Genomic DNA, 15757 nt, shown 5'->3' on the forward strand with positions numbered 1-15757 from the left:
ATGCTTAGCAATTCCAGAAGCACCATTATCATTGAAAGAAACTCAAAGATGTACTCTTAACTTTCCATACTTTCCTAAAAATGTTTTCAAAAGAATCATTTTCCAAACACAGCTTCCTACATATCACTGTATCAAACACAATACTAAGTGTCCTAACAAATTGGAGAAACAAAAATGTAAGCAGGTTTAACAGGCATGCCATGAAAAACACTGTGGAAATGTTTTATATGACAAAGCATATAGAATATCCCATTGTCTTTCTAATGATCTATGCATTTATCTTAACAAAGATATCATCATTATAAACATTTTGAAAACTTCCTTTAAGACTGTATTCCAAGCTAATGTAGCAAGTCCCGTAAGAATCTCTCCCAATACTTTTTAGAACAATCTCTTTTGAGATTAATGCCCATATTACTTACCTAGAACAAAATATAATTTAGAGTACATTCTAAGTTATAGAATATAGTTTAAAAGCCCCAAGTTGAAAACTGTGAAAATAATAGCAAAGAGTTTTAAAAATTTTATATTGTTTATTTGTATCCTTATTAGAGAAATCTAATTGGCAGTAAAATGTGTAATAGTCTGAAATTAAGAAATGAATTAAGGCAAAAGCTTAAGATAAAATGCACATCATCAAAATATATTCACGGATGTAAGTCCTGGTTGTGAATGTCCTACTTTCTAAATTTAGTTAAAATAAATTTAATAATGTGTCTCTCATCTTCAATGTAGTAGCTTCTGCATCTGAATAAATCATTTCTGTATAGATAACTGTTATTCCTTATGAATACATGTATTTGATGCAATAAATATGTATTGAGTGTCCATATGTGAACAACTGGTTGGGATATATTTCAAATATTTGGACTTAATTTTTACTATGTGGTGTAGATTAACAGAATTAACCATAATAGGATATAAATCATCTAAATGTTATAAGGAATAAATACAAAAAACTTGTGATAATCAGAAGAAAATGTGAATTTTGACAAGATGTAAAAAATTAGAGGCATATACACAGATGTGGCATTTGAGTTGAACTTTGAATGATGAGTAGTTTGAAAGGAAGCAGCAGAAGAAGAGCACTGGAGCACCAAGAATGACAGGAGTCAAAAGTGAGAGGGTTTCGTGGCCATGTAAGATGGTGAGATGGTGGGAAATGAGACAATATATTGACTCCTCATTTAAGTAGGTTTTGGGATCATGTTAAAAAATTACCCTACAGAATATATTTTAATGTGGAGTTCCCAAATGTTTTTGAACAAGAAAGATATTCTTTGAAAGAGAGATGAGCAGATATGTTTTAATTAGGGCTTCAACTAGTAGGAGAAGTTTTTGGTGAAATGTTTGAAGCAGGAAGCTCAATCATTGGCTTTATCAGTTTACTTTATTTGTTAATTTTTAGAGAGCCTAGTCAGGATCTCTTTGAAAAATTGATAATTCTACTTTAGAAGACAACGTGTACACCAGCATACAGTCATATATTTAGATGGAAATAGTTCTTTGATATATATACGTGTATATATTCATGTAACGATTTAGCCAAAGAAAGATAAAATACTCTAATTTTGTTTTACTAGTTTTATGAACTCTTCCTTGGGTTGTAGAAGTTTGTCATTCTCAGTGACATCTGTTTTAGTTTTTTTTTTTTTAAACCCTCTATCACTTCTCTGGTGAAATAAAGACAAAAATCAGGACAAAAAGTATTTAATTTGGCAGCAGATATATTTCCTCACATTGTTCACAGATGGGATGCAAACAGCAACAGGAAAACTAATCCGTAGTTCGGTGAGAAAGTCATATACATTTAAGAATTCTCTTGTGTTTTCTTAGATTGGCATCAGAACTTCTTTTTGAATGTTTATGGCTTTGAATTAATCTTGATTTTTGAAAACTCAAATTTAATGATGTAATTCATTTTTAGTTCAAAATTAGAAATTTGAATGGATATACTGTACAGTATCAGTGTCTTTAATTTTAAAGGAAATAATATTCCTTGATTTTATTTTGATGGACATAAAATATTGAGATTATTTAACTGTCATCAAACCATTTTACTAATTCCAAGTTGGAATAATGGTGATAACAGTCTGTCTCTTCCTCCTACCTTTCATATGAAAGATCACCTAACTTGGTTACAGTTCTGTCAACCACCTCAATTCTTTCCTGCATGCTAATTTACATCTGGAATGTTAATTATTTCAGAAGGATGAGGAAGATCTTAGTAAAGAAAAATATTTGACAAATTGGGACAGTAATAGTGTTACTATAACTTGTGGTTTTCCCTTAACTCTCCTCTTCCTCACTTCTTTTAAGACTTTTCTTGATGGCTTTGGCCAGTTGTACATGTCAGTGCTATTCTCTTTCCAGCATTTCCAATACAGTAAATGGGGTCAACACCACTCTTCTCTCTTTACTTCCTCTTTCACCAACTTACACATGAGCACACACACACCACACAGACACCATCGTGGAAGTTAAAAGGGACTTTATAAAAAAAGTAATGAGGTTGTGTGGAGTGTCCACAGAACTTTTGTGTATGTTGATTGGAGACTGGACAGTTTCTTAGCAACAACGGGCACGACAATGTATATGGATTGAGATAGAGGTGAAAGAAGGGGTCATTTCAAGTCCTTTTCTTAAAGTAGGGTGCAAATTCGTCAGCTGAGAGTAACGGTGGGAGCAGAGATGGTGAGGGATAAAAGAGATGATAAAGTGCGAAATCAATTTCTAGGAAAGCAGAGAGACTGAAAGGAAATGGGAATGAAAATATGATTGTTAGGGAGAATTGAAGCCCCATTTGAGGTATAGACCTCAATGTATATAATTTTTTTTTTTCGCGGTATGCGGGTCTCTCACTGTTGTGGCCTCTCCCGTTGCAGGGCACAGGCTCCAGACGCTCAGGCTCAGCAGCCATGGCTCACGGGCCCAGCCGCTCCGCGGCATGTGGGATCTTCCCGGACCGGGGCACGAACCTGTATCCCCTGCATCGGCAGGCGGACTCTCAACCACTGCGCCACCAGGAAGCCCAAGATAAAGCTTCTTTATTTTTTATCTAAGAAGGCTTATTACTTTCTCTAGCTTCTTTACACTACATAATTAAATTCGGTCAAAAAAGCACAATGGTAGATACATGGTAGGAAGAAAAGGCCTGTAAATATGGCATGATACTTCTTCTTTATATATTTATTTCCCTCCATATCACCCTTAGTGGCACCAAATGTATGCATTTCCATGTGAAGCAATTAGAAATCAGATTTGGTAGATAATGTAAAATAATAAGGTTGTAACAATAGCAGTGGAACATGTACGTAAAGATCGAACTATTGTGTACTGTATATTGTGAATAAATGCCATCAAGTATTTCCTGGTATTTATAAGTAAATAAAAATGGTTTGAAGATCTTTACATTTGTCTTCATATTTCATATTTAACACATCATTTCAAGGCAAAGACTGAGGCATGCATAGGTAGTAACTTCCAAAATGAAAAAGTAACAATGCTTTCAATCACTAAGAAAACTTACTCTAATGTTAATATAAATAATATGCTTTCTAAACTTAAGAGTTGAAATGTTGGATCCTGTCCCAAAGTCCTAAAGAAAAGGTAAAAAGATTTAATATTGAACTTACTTGAAACACAAATGTAGTAGTTATCAAATTTCATGAATCTCCTTGTTAAAATAAATTTAATCTCTATCTGTTGAACTCCTCTATGGAGTTCTCTATGGAGTATGTGGTTTTCCTTTCATTTTTTTCTCTCTCTACCACAATCCACGGTAACATGTCAGAGTGACTGCAATGCTAATGTATTAAATTACTAGAAATTATGAGATACATCAAACTTCTTTTGGGCAAATTTTATACAAAATATTATCTACAGTGATGTAATATACATAAGTAAGTCTATGCTTTAAACTAAGCAGAATTTATGGAATAATAAAGATTACTTACCTATCCAAGGGAATAATTGCTACATAGTGAGACTCTACCTCAAATAGATTTGTTGTTGGACTTTAAAATGGCCTCTGATCATGTTGTTTAATGCCAGCAAACAATAATGCTGCAAGAAAGGCTGACTGCCAGAAAAGGGCACTTTCAAAGTCACGAACATTTTCTTATCAGGACCATTACAAGAAAAATAAAGTGGTATTTCAACCAATTGTATATTTTAAAATTTTAAGTAGCAAGGCCAAAAGCAACGACCATTCATTTGTGTTTGGTCATAAAAAGCATGAGGTCACTTGCCTATTATGAGTTACCATACACAGAAATAAAAGCAACACATATAGTATCAATTTACATTTTTAATCATCTCTTTAAATAGATAAGCATTAAATATAAATAGACTTGCACCAGAAGAAAATCTATAATTGATTGAATATTAAAAAGATTTAGAAGTAGTTATATCTTTATGATTGCCCTCAAATATTAACTTATTTTAGTAACTGAGTTACATGAATCACATGCAATTTTCATGGCAGCCTAGAACTGCTGCAGTTTTCTCTCAATCTGAGACACTGAAAAACTAGCAGCTTTGGGTGTCATTCTCTTTTGGTTTTAGGAAGGGCCAGATGCAACAACTTATCCTTCACCTTAGAAGGGATACCCAACAAGCTTCAGACCACTAGACTCTTAGAAATTTGGGTGAGATGGTAGCCCCTTGAATTATGAGGGGGTTTTATTTTCTACCCTTTGACACACGAATGTCTTATCAATACATTTAAACTAATTGCTACTTAGTACTCACCAACCCAATAGCATAATATAATGGACCACCACAATATCTTGTGGAAAGGAAAGACAACCAAGTTTCCTTTGCACTAAATTGTGACAGAGGGCTAGATAGTTGATATATACATGAGATAGGACAGATAAGTTGTATTACTGATTTGTCAGCTGAAAATAAAAAGTTTCTGTTACTAAAAGGTATACAAAAAAAAAAAAAGAAAGAAAAAGAAAAAGGAAAATGTGATCAATTGCTGCCTACAATGTACCCAGGGTATGTTAATTTGTTCAAGTAATAGAGCCATCTGGAATGGCGAATGCAATTTGAATCACCACATGATTAAGTTTACCATACTCTTCTGTCATTCTTCAAGATCCACATGTTTTCTGTGAAAGCCAAATTGGCAAGTTGAGTGGAGATGTGGTGGAAATCACCATCCTTGTATCTTTCAAGTCCTTGATGGTGACACTTATTTCTGCAATCCCTCCAGGAATGTGGCATCGATTTTGGTTAATATTTTGGTAGGTAGAGGCAGTTGTAGTTTTTTCCACTTGTTCTTTCCTACTAAAAGAGATCTAATTCCATAGGTCAGGGGGCCAAAGTGGGGATTCTGCCAGTTGCTGACCATTTTTTATTCCATTTATAGATTAAAGAAATGTAGTGGATGTGTTTGAAGAACCACTAGGATCACTCTGAGATGCATCTTATGTAAAACTGCATCAATCACTTGACCTCTTTAAGCCCCTACTCTGACTGGGGAACCATAGTGATGTTTTGAGGCTTCAGGAATTAGTGTTCGTTCAGAGCCAGTGTTCAGTAACTCCACCCAAATCTGATTATTTTCCTCTAACCAATGCATAGTCAGCCTGGTACATGGCTTTAGGTCCTTTTGGGAAAGGCTGAAAGAAAGACTAATAGTATAAATTTTTACCAGTGTAATAGTTACTTTTCTCAAGGAGATCCAGCTGCCCCATATTAAAAGTGGTCTGAGTCTGTAAAGTAGCTCAAGTCTGGGGAACTCATTGAGAGGTTGTGACTGCTTCGGTTATTCAAATTAAACTTATGTTCACTAGATTTAGAACTTTGTACAAATCAAGTAAGAATTTAATAGACTGCCTACCTATTGATATTTATATTCTATAGACATTATGATCATCTGATCATTTCCATAGGTCTCTGTGAGTCAGACTATTCTGACAACTGACTTGTCTCTGCTGTGGGTGATGGCAGATGTGTTCACCTTATCTTTGCTGATGAAATGATGCCACTTGGCCCCTGATAACCTGGGATCTCATTATCCCCATTGCATTAGGAATCCAGGTTTGACAGTAACAGTTTTCACTCTAATTTCTGATCAACAGAGATAAGCAACCATAGGACACTTCAAGCATTCTAGGATTGCAAATGTATTTCTCAGAGTCATGGTAAAATGTGTGTCCTCTGGAACCTTGCAGATTGAGTGAACAGGACTTGCAAGATAAATCAACTGTAATATTCCAATTTCCTAAGTTTTTGGAGGCCTTCCTGTATAGTATAATAAGGGAGTTCTGGCACGTCAACATCATTTAGTGTAGGCTACCCTTGTGTCCATGTTACTGTAAACCAACTAACAAACATTTTGGAGCTGTTTTTAATCCTTCAGGCCAAAACACTGAATGCAGAATCTCTGACTGACTTACTCCAATTAGGAATTAGGATCACTTTTGAGGCAGAAGTTCTCAAAGACTTTGTATAGACAATCATTTCTGCAATCCTTATTATTAAGATCATCTCAAGATTTGGACCAGTAGTTTTAAATCTTAGAAGATTTCACAGCTACTGTTCTTTCACTTTTAATGATCTCACCACATACTCCTAGGTTTCTTAAGGAAGTCATACAAATTCAAATTCAATTAGCAATTAATTGGGAAGCTTGAGTTGGATTTTATCAGCTTTCTAATCAAGGAGAAGAGTTACTTCTCCTCCCCAGGATTCTGGAAATTCTCCAACAATTCAGGACTATTGGTTGAGAGAATGTGCTAGTTAACTACAATGAATAAGAGAAACAACAATTCATATAAAAGAGTACTATTTTCCTAAGCCTATTTGGTTTAAGTATGTAGTTTCTGGAACACAAATTCTATGGCTATCTTTTATCTTTAAGCAGGAATTTATGCAAAATTATATTTTTCCAAAAATTATATTTATCATACTTAGACTACTTCTCAATTTTATTTTGCTGACTTGTCAAGTAAATCTGTTGGGGAGTGTGTGTGTGTGTGTGTGTGTGTGTGTGTGTGAGAGAGCATGCTTGTGTGCCATTGTTACTCTCCATACCTGGATAGTCTGACCTTATTTCTATCCTTATTATGTATCTGTCTCGACAATTATCTATCAGGGAGACAATTTCTGATTCATTTCTGAAGCTTTATCTAATAGCAGAGCAATAAATGGTTGAATTAGTACAAGGAAAAGGTGTGAGGTTACAACCATCATTCCTCTTGCTACTTTGTTTCTCTTTACAACTCTATATTATGTTACTCTTGCTGTTCCTTTCTTTCTCTTGGTTAAGTTTACCAAAATGTCTCTTGAATAAACATCATGAGCCATATAAGCTCTTTGTTTCATTGCCTTTAGTGGGCCAACATCTTTGTAATAAAACACAATTTTAGTTTTTATTGAACTATAATTGACTTACAATATTATATTAGTTTTATGTGAAAATATATTAGTTTTATGTGTATAACATATTGATTCAATATTTTTATAGATTACACACTCTACAAAGTTGTTATAATATTATTGACTATATTCCTTATCCTGTACATTACATCCCTGTGGCTTATTTATTTTATAACTGGTAGTTTGTATGACTTAATCTCTTTCACCTATTTTGCCTCCCCACTGCCTCTACTCTGGCAACCACTAGTTTGTTTTCTGTATCTGTGAGTCTGTTTCTGTTTTGTTCTATTTGTTTTTTTTTTAGATTCCAAATATAAGTGAAAACACAGAGTATCTGTCTTTCTCTGTCTGACTTATTTCACTTATAATAATTCCCTCCAGGGCCATCCATGTTGTTGCAAATGGCAATATTTCATTCTTTTCTTTTTAATGGCTGAGTAATGTTCCATTGTGTGTATCTGTGCATGTGTATATATGTACACACACACATACCACATCTGCTTTACCCAAGAATTGGTTCCTGCCCTACAGAAAAGGGAAGATCAAATTTAATTCTAAGGGAGGAATCATATGGACATTCATTCTAAAGAAAGAGGTTATATGGAGCCTGAAGGATCAAGTAAGTTTTTTGCAGAAGAGAATTTATGATTAGTTTTAGGGGAAGACAAAAATTTATGTAGATGGAAATAGGAATGTGAAGGCTTGAAAGACATCTTTGTTAGAAAGAACAACATTAACAATGAGTTAGATGGGGGAAAAATGCAAGTTTTCATTTTAAAACTGTATGAAATTAAGTTTTATTTTAGAGAGGGTCTAGTTGAAAATTTAGAAAGTAGAATATATAAAAGAAATAGACAATGAAAAGTATTAAAATCCAGAATATAAATTTGAGATATTCTGTAATAACTAGTAGTAATAAAAAATCAAAAGAAATAACCAAAATACTACCTATATAAAATATGGCCTTTCCAAAAGCCATGTCATTTTAATAACTACTTAAACCAAAAAAAAACTTATAAAATTCAATTAAATAAATCTTTCAAGAAAGAGAAAATATGTGTGGCCCAAAGTAATACCTTAATTAAAAATAAATAAAGTGTTTCCCAAGAATATATATTTTCTGGTATTCAAATAACAAACTATTAGAGTGGATTCTTACGTTTTCTTGTGAAATTCTATATATCTAAGTAGTAAAATTGTGTCATGGGTTAAATTTGTCATATCAGCCTAGGGAGTAATTAAAGTGTCACTAGATTTTATTAGAAATACTAACTTGCTACTATAGGTGCCTAATGTATCCCAGTCATGGAAATCTCTTGATGGATTTGAAATTAACCCATGTCGCTAAGTAAAATGGCAAAAAACATCAGTGAGTTAAAATAAAATAGAAATAGCTGTTACTTAAGTATAGAGGATCCAAATGTAGTTAATCATAGCTTTGTGGCAAAAAATAAAATAATTTAAGAAATTGACTGTAAATTGAAATGCAGGAACATGCCTCTATTCAACCTGATGATGGCCAACTGCATTAGCTGTAGACCCATGAAAAACATGAATATGATTTCACTCTAAACCTCTTGAACCCTCTCCTAAAATGCTATGTTTCTTTAAGATGAGCCTGACAGAATTTGACACTTACACAAAAGCCCTGTATGGTAGGCTTGTGCTAAGCATCACTGTGACATTAACAGATATTCTGGTTTTGGCAACTGTTTGAGATTTGTGGGTCTCCTTTGACATTTACAAAGACTCTGAGACTATTTCCGAAAAGGGCTGGAGCACTTCACTAGACATGTGATTTCTTCAAAACCCACTATCACATTAAAGGGTCTATTGAAACTCTGGATGGAAGTAACATGGTATTGGATGAGAAAAGTATTTATTTTCTTTGAAATAAGAAAGGTAAAAGTAAACAGACGGCTATCTACAAAAATCCAAATGAAGATAAAAAATAAAAACATTTCTTTAGTTGTTGTTTCTGTGACTGCTAAAGTTCCAAGATTCTCTTGTTTGTCTTAGTAGAATAGCACTCATCACATAGGACAATTTACGTGGCTCTTTGAGTATATTTACACTAATTTGTACATCTTTTCAGGACACAGTATTGTTTTCTTGGATTACAACTAGTTTAAATTACTGCAGGAATTTGTCTTGTTTCAAGGGATGTCGAGTTTACCTTAAAAATCTTTGAACCTCCATGTTGAGTGAATCAAATTTAGGAAGTTTATGTGAGTAAAGAGATTTGGAAATACAGGTAGAAGTCTTGAGAGGATGTGAAAGTCAGTGAGGGCAGTAGGTTAGAATTTAGGCCACACTTTTACTTCCTTTAGCCTTGATTTTTTGATCTGTGATTTTGGTAACTAATAAGTACTGTAGAACATCTGCAAAGAAACAAGTCTTTTTTGTGTCAGAATTTGAGAGGGTAAAGGAAGATTGCTTTTAACAGTGCTTAGAATTAGTGTTTTTTTAATTGAAATATAATCGATTTACAAAGTTGTGTTAATTTCTGCTATACAGCAAAGTGATTCAATTTTACATATATATATATATATATATATACATTTTTTATATTCTTTTCCATTATGGTTTTTCACAGGATGTTGAATAGAGTTCCCTGTGCTATACAGTAGGACCTTGCTCTTTATCCATTCTATATATAGTAATTTGCATCTGCTAACCCCAAACTCCCATTCCATCCCTCCCTCAGCCCCCTCCCCCTTGGCAAGCACAAGTTTGCTATGTCTGTGAGTCTGTTTCTGTTTCATAGATAAGTTCATTTGTGTCATATTTTAGATTACACATGTAAGTGATATCATATGGTATTTGTCTTCTCAGAATTAGTATTGACAATTAAATACATACATATATATATATATATATATACACACATGTGTATGTATATATGAGCAACATGAATGATCAATGAAGTTTTTGCAGAAGATTATGTATAAGCTACATATGTGTTATACACATATATACATATGTGTGAATGTGAACTGCAATAAAAGCTTAACAGGTATATATTTATAAAGGTGCTAATTTGGGGGTCTGTTGTTCTCTTTATAATACTCACTGCCCTCTTCCTAGTAGATACTGAGGCTATGAATACCTGGTATTTAGCAATGTTGCAGAGCCAGATCAGATGTTATTCCTGGCTCCCTCCATACCAAGGCCCCCATCAAGCAGGTGTTATATAGGACTAGAATTATATCAGGTCCACCTGGTGACAAATTTAATCTATGCCAGGGATTTCAAAGGTTGGTAATGCATTCTAATAAGTCTCTACTGGGTCAGATCCAGAGAAATCCCCAAATATATTATTTGATCAAAGGGAAAAAGACATAGCTCCAGCTTTAAAACTTTATCTCATCCATCATTACTGGATTGTCACAGAAATGTAGTTTTATAGTAAGTGACCAGAAAACAAACATGGAATAAGGGAAAGAAAACAGAGATTCCATTCTTCCATGTTACTTTACAAATGTTAAGTAAATTAAAACAAACAACTGTAAAAACGAACTACAAGGGTAGGGAGAAGTAAGTCTACTCTCTATCTTCCCAAAAGCATAAGTCCTACAATTATTGTTTACATTACTAATATATCAAAGCTCATATTTCTCTTGGATTCTTGACTGCCAATAAAACATCATATGTCACTGAGAATTAATGTTAATTGGGGGTGATATCACTCCCAAAGTTTAAGATGCCTAATTATTGAAATGAGACCCCCAGAAACCTATAACACATCTCATTTAAGTTAAGTGGTTTATATTACAATAATCTGAACAGTATAGGTCACACAGTTACCCTTTCTGATTAGGAGACCTCATAAATAGTAAATAGTAATTATATAAAAAGTTGTGGATACAGGACAGGGAGCTGTCACAAACTGTATTTAGCCAGATCTTGAGCTATGGAATTTTCTGAATAAATGCACTGTTTATAGTAAAATTTCTGAGCAAACCCACAGAAACTAAAAGAAAAACTAACACCATGAAAATATTACTTTTACAAACTAGCCCCTACAATATTTATGTGATAAAAACAATAACTGCAAGAAAATAATCAGGTTTCAAATGTTCAGGGATATGAAGACTACTTTTTGAACAGAATAAGCATTCTATTGCAAATGTTAAAATATTCATTACTTACCTGAAATATATGTTTAATCTTAAGGGTTGCCAGGATATTCAAATATAAATAAAATATTAAATTTCTTAATCACTTAAGAAAACATGGATATATTATTTGTGATTGGTTTTCAGAATCTAAGTATTAAAACCACATGAATTTCCATAAGTTAAAACATACAAGGATTAGGAATGTTGAATGGATCTTGTTATACCCTGGTTTCTCCACAAAGTAATATTTTAATAAATTATTCTAAGAAACATTTTAATATAATTATGTAATTTTCATGTTAGGAAAAATACTACGAAAACTAGACCAAAAACAAGATGTGTTTTTGATGTTATGTGAAGTTTACTATAGTAAATTAAAAGGAAAACGCTTTCTGAAATGTAACATAAGTGCAAATAAGTTTGGGTAGGAAACTGTAAAACATAAAATTTCTCTCAGATAACAGTGGCTTTTCTGTCACAGTGGCATTTCACGTTAAAAGCTTCATCAGTCAATAAGAAGATAACAATATGTTGATTTTGACTTGTCATATACATATAGATTATGTGTATGACAAAGACACACACACACACACACACACACACACACACACACACACTGCTCCTAGAAAAGAAAATGGTCAAATTCTCTAAGTCTTATAAAGATTTTGAGTGCAGATAGTAAAATAGCATTGATTCTTTTGTATTCACTTGCATACCCAGATATTTCTATCAATATTTGTTCCTATGTTATACTACGTGTAGTTGAGTTTCGCTTTTAAGGTTTCTGGCAGAGCATAGTAAATCTCTGAATATGTCTCGTTAGAACTATTTTTCTGAAAACAATGTTTGTGAAAAAAAATTTGGCGTGCACAATAGACAGGCAAAATCAACAATATTAGTCATGCAGGGGTCAAACAATAACACCCATTGACCAAGCTTTCAAGGGAAATTTCCATGATACATGACAATGGACAGTGAACTGTTTGAAATTAATATGCCAAACAATAAAGACTCATTTTATCCAAGATACTTAAAAACTCATCTCCTATTACCATTGAGTTGTCAGAAGCTATTTTAGCCAGAAAAAAATCACAACTGTGAAAATAACACTATTTTGAATAGAGGGCTTTAGTTAGAAACATGGAAGACTGCAACACCACACAGCTTTAGCTGAGAGGCTGCAACACTCTCAAGAAACAGGTTAAAATGTTTATTTCCTTGAAAATATTGCCCCATAAGTGTGTATAAGAGACAAAGACTTAATAACAAAGGCAGGACACAGATGTCAATGTCATGTGAAAAAGCAAGTGGGACATCAAGAACACTGTAGCCAGAATCATCATTCATTTCTTGTGGAATCAAAATCTATTACATATGCAATACACTTTAGTTGCAAGAATCAAAAAACTGTTCTTATAAGGGACCAGGTAGTGAAAATGTTCAGAATTTCAGGACATAAGGGCCATGTCTTACTCAGCTCTGCAGTTGTAGAGAGAAAGCTATCATAAATAATATGTACATATTGAGTACAGCTGTATTTCAATAAAACTTTATTTATGGACAATAAACTTTGAACTTCATATCATTCTCACATGTCACAAGATGACTATTCTCCTTTGATTTATTTTTCAAGGATTTAAAAATATAAAAGCTGTTTTTCCCTCTTGGGCTATAGAAAAATATGTGGTGGCTAGATGTGGCCAATGGCCATAGTTTGCCCACCCCTGCTTGAGGCTGTATCATCAAGTAGACTAAAGCTGTATGTGCTCTTTGCTACTAACTATGGGTTGTATTATCCACAGAAAGCCCTTTGCTATATTCACAACATCTAATTAAGAAACAGTTTTGGTATTTTTATACAAAAATATGTGATTACTTTTGTGAATTATAGTTCTCAGTTGTGTTAAAAAAAATACAGGTGTATTATCCTTACAGTATTATGTCTTTGTAAAGTTTATTCTGTCTACAAATGAATCATATTATGGATTCATTCCTAAAATGTTGACTATAAAAAAAAAACACAACAGATAACTTACAAAATAAGAGATGTAGCATAGGTAGGCTTTTAAGGAGTGATGGAACCAAATCACATTTTGGCAAAAAGAGTTCACTTTAATACCAGCCAATTTTGCCAGGATAAATATTAACAGCTAGAAGAATCAAATAACCATAGAAGAACTGACTCTAAAATAGGCGAGTTGTTCAGGTAGTTTTGCATTTGTTTGGTTTATCTTAATCTAACATACATTATCTTTCCAATTATTGAATATATCCATGCATACTAAAGAAAATGTATATACATTAATCATAGAAAAATGGAAATTCCTCATAATTCCAACACTGATAAATAACCACAATTAATGGCAGGTTTACCTGTTTGTTGCTTGTCTGTCTAGCTATCTAACATTTCTCCAAGTAAACTCATTTCACTGATTTATAGTTTTGAATTTTTGTCTTTTGTCTTTCAAATATTTAATCATTTGTTCCCATTATTTTTAAAATATTGAACCATGTTTTTCCTGACTGCAGAACAGTACCCATTAGATATGTACAGTCTTATATAACTATGACCTTTTTTTGAACAATAAAGTCACTTCTAATATTTTGTTATTTAAAATAATCCTGCAATATAGTACATGTGCATAAGTCATTTCAACTTGAGTATTTATTTAGTATCTATTAATTGATGAGGGGCATATTATTGAGAGATTAATAAAACATTCTAGTTTTTTCATATATATTACAAAACTTCAACCTTAAAATCTTTATACATGTTTTTGTTAAAATTGGATGGGAGAATTGTTCCTTTGCATCCTCTTTGCCAATCTGATAAGGAAAAAAAATGTATTTCATTTTTGTAAATATTTGCCTAATGTCTGAAAAACATACTGAACAAATAATTTTTCCTTTCTCATGAGATATTTTTCATATATCAAACAGCATTATATTTTCTAGAAATTACATATTCATTATAGTTTACAAATTATAGAATATAATACATTTTATTGATTTGGTAAACTACAAATATGCTAATACATTAAGGTTCTTGAAAATTCATATTATTTGCCAGATAGTGTCTAGTTCTGGCATTACTATAATATTTGGTTTAGGGGTAGTTCAAAATGATTCTGACACTTGATATGAAGGCAACCTATCTCAAAATTTTAAGAATGAGACTGATGTAAACATCAAAAAACAAACAGAAACAGCAGTTATAAAGAGAACACCCTTAGTCTAAGGAAACTTCACCAGCCACAAATCATATAAAGAATACATTAAAATTTAACAAGAGCAATACATCAGATGCCTGATTGACATCTGTGCCAAGCATCAATTTGTGTGTTCCTTTAACATGCATAATATTAAAGCAGATCAAAAAATGCCATCAAATGACACTAATGCTTTTAAGCTGGTTTTAAAGATGGCTTGAAATCTCATTAGCAGCTACTGACAAGAGGGGCATTGAACCATATTAATTGTAGATGTAACATATGAGACAAAAGGTCAAACCTGTAGAGTGAAGTCCACAGTCTGCTTGAGAGATGAAACAGTAGCAGGGTGCTCACTTGGGCTTACTCCATTCCTTCAGAACATGAGTTCTAAGATAAGCAGCATTAAATCCAATATTCATGTAACCTTATTCTCTGAAATCATTAAATATCTAGAATACTGAGCTGCATTTACATTCACAAAAAAAAATGGTGGTGGCGGTCGTTGTGGTGACCATGTGTGTACAGAGTATAGGGGTGTGTGTGTGTGTGTGTGTGTGTGTGTGTGTGTGTGTGGTTACCTCTGTGTGTAAAATCTGGCTTTATGGCTATTATATATTATAAATTTTATCTAGTCTATACAATTAAATTATTTCATAAACCTTCTGTTTCATACATAAAGCTAAAATGTTAGCTATTTAATGAACCATGTGAGAATATGAAATTTCCCCTCTTCTAACTCTGTTTTTCAATTGCCTGTCTGAAAAAAAGAGGGAAAAAATAAAAGAAGCCGAAAGAAAATGTTAGTGCTTTTGATTCTAATAGTCTTGAGAGTAAGTACTTCTAAATTTAACTGAGCAAGACAATAACAAACAAGTATATGTGAGTGATAGAAAGCATAATTGATTTTAAAATGACAACTGCTTTATATAAAGTTTGGAAGCTTAGGAATGCAAATACTTCAGTTTAAAACTCCTTAAACACTCTAAATGGAAATCAAAGGAAGCAAGTGAAATATCTCTAAACAGTTAAACA

This window comes from Pseudorca crassidens, chromosome 18, assembly GCF_039906515.1.
Source record: "Pseudorca crassidens isolate mPseCra1 chromosome 18, mPseCra1.hap1, whole genome shotgun sequence".
Taxonomy (NCBI): Eukaryota; Metazoa; Chordata; class Mammalia; order Artiodactyla; family Delphinidae; genus Pseudorca; species Pseudorca crassidens.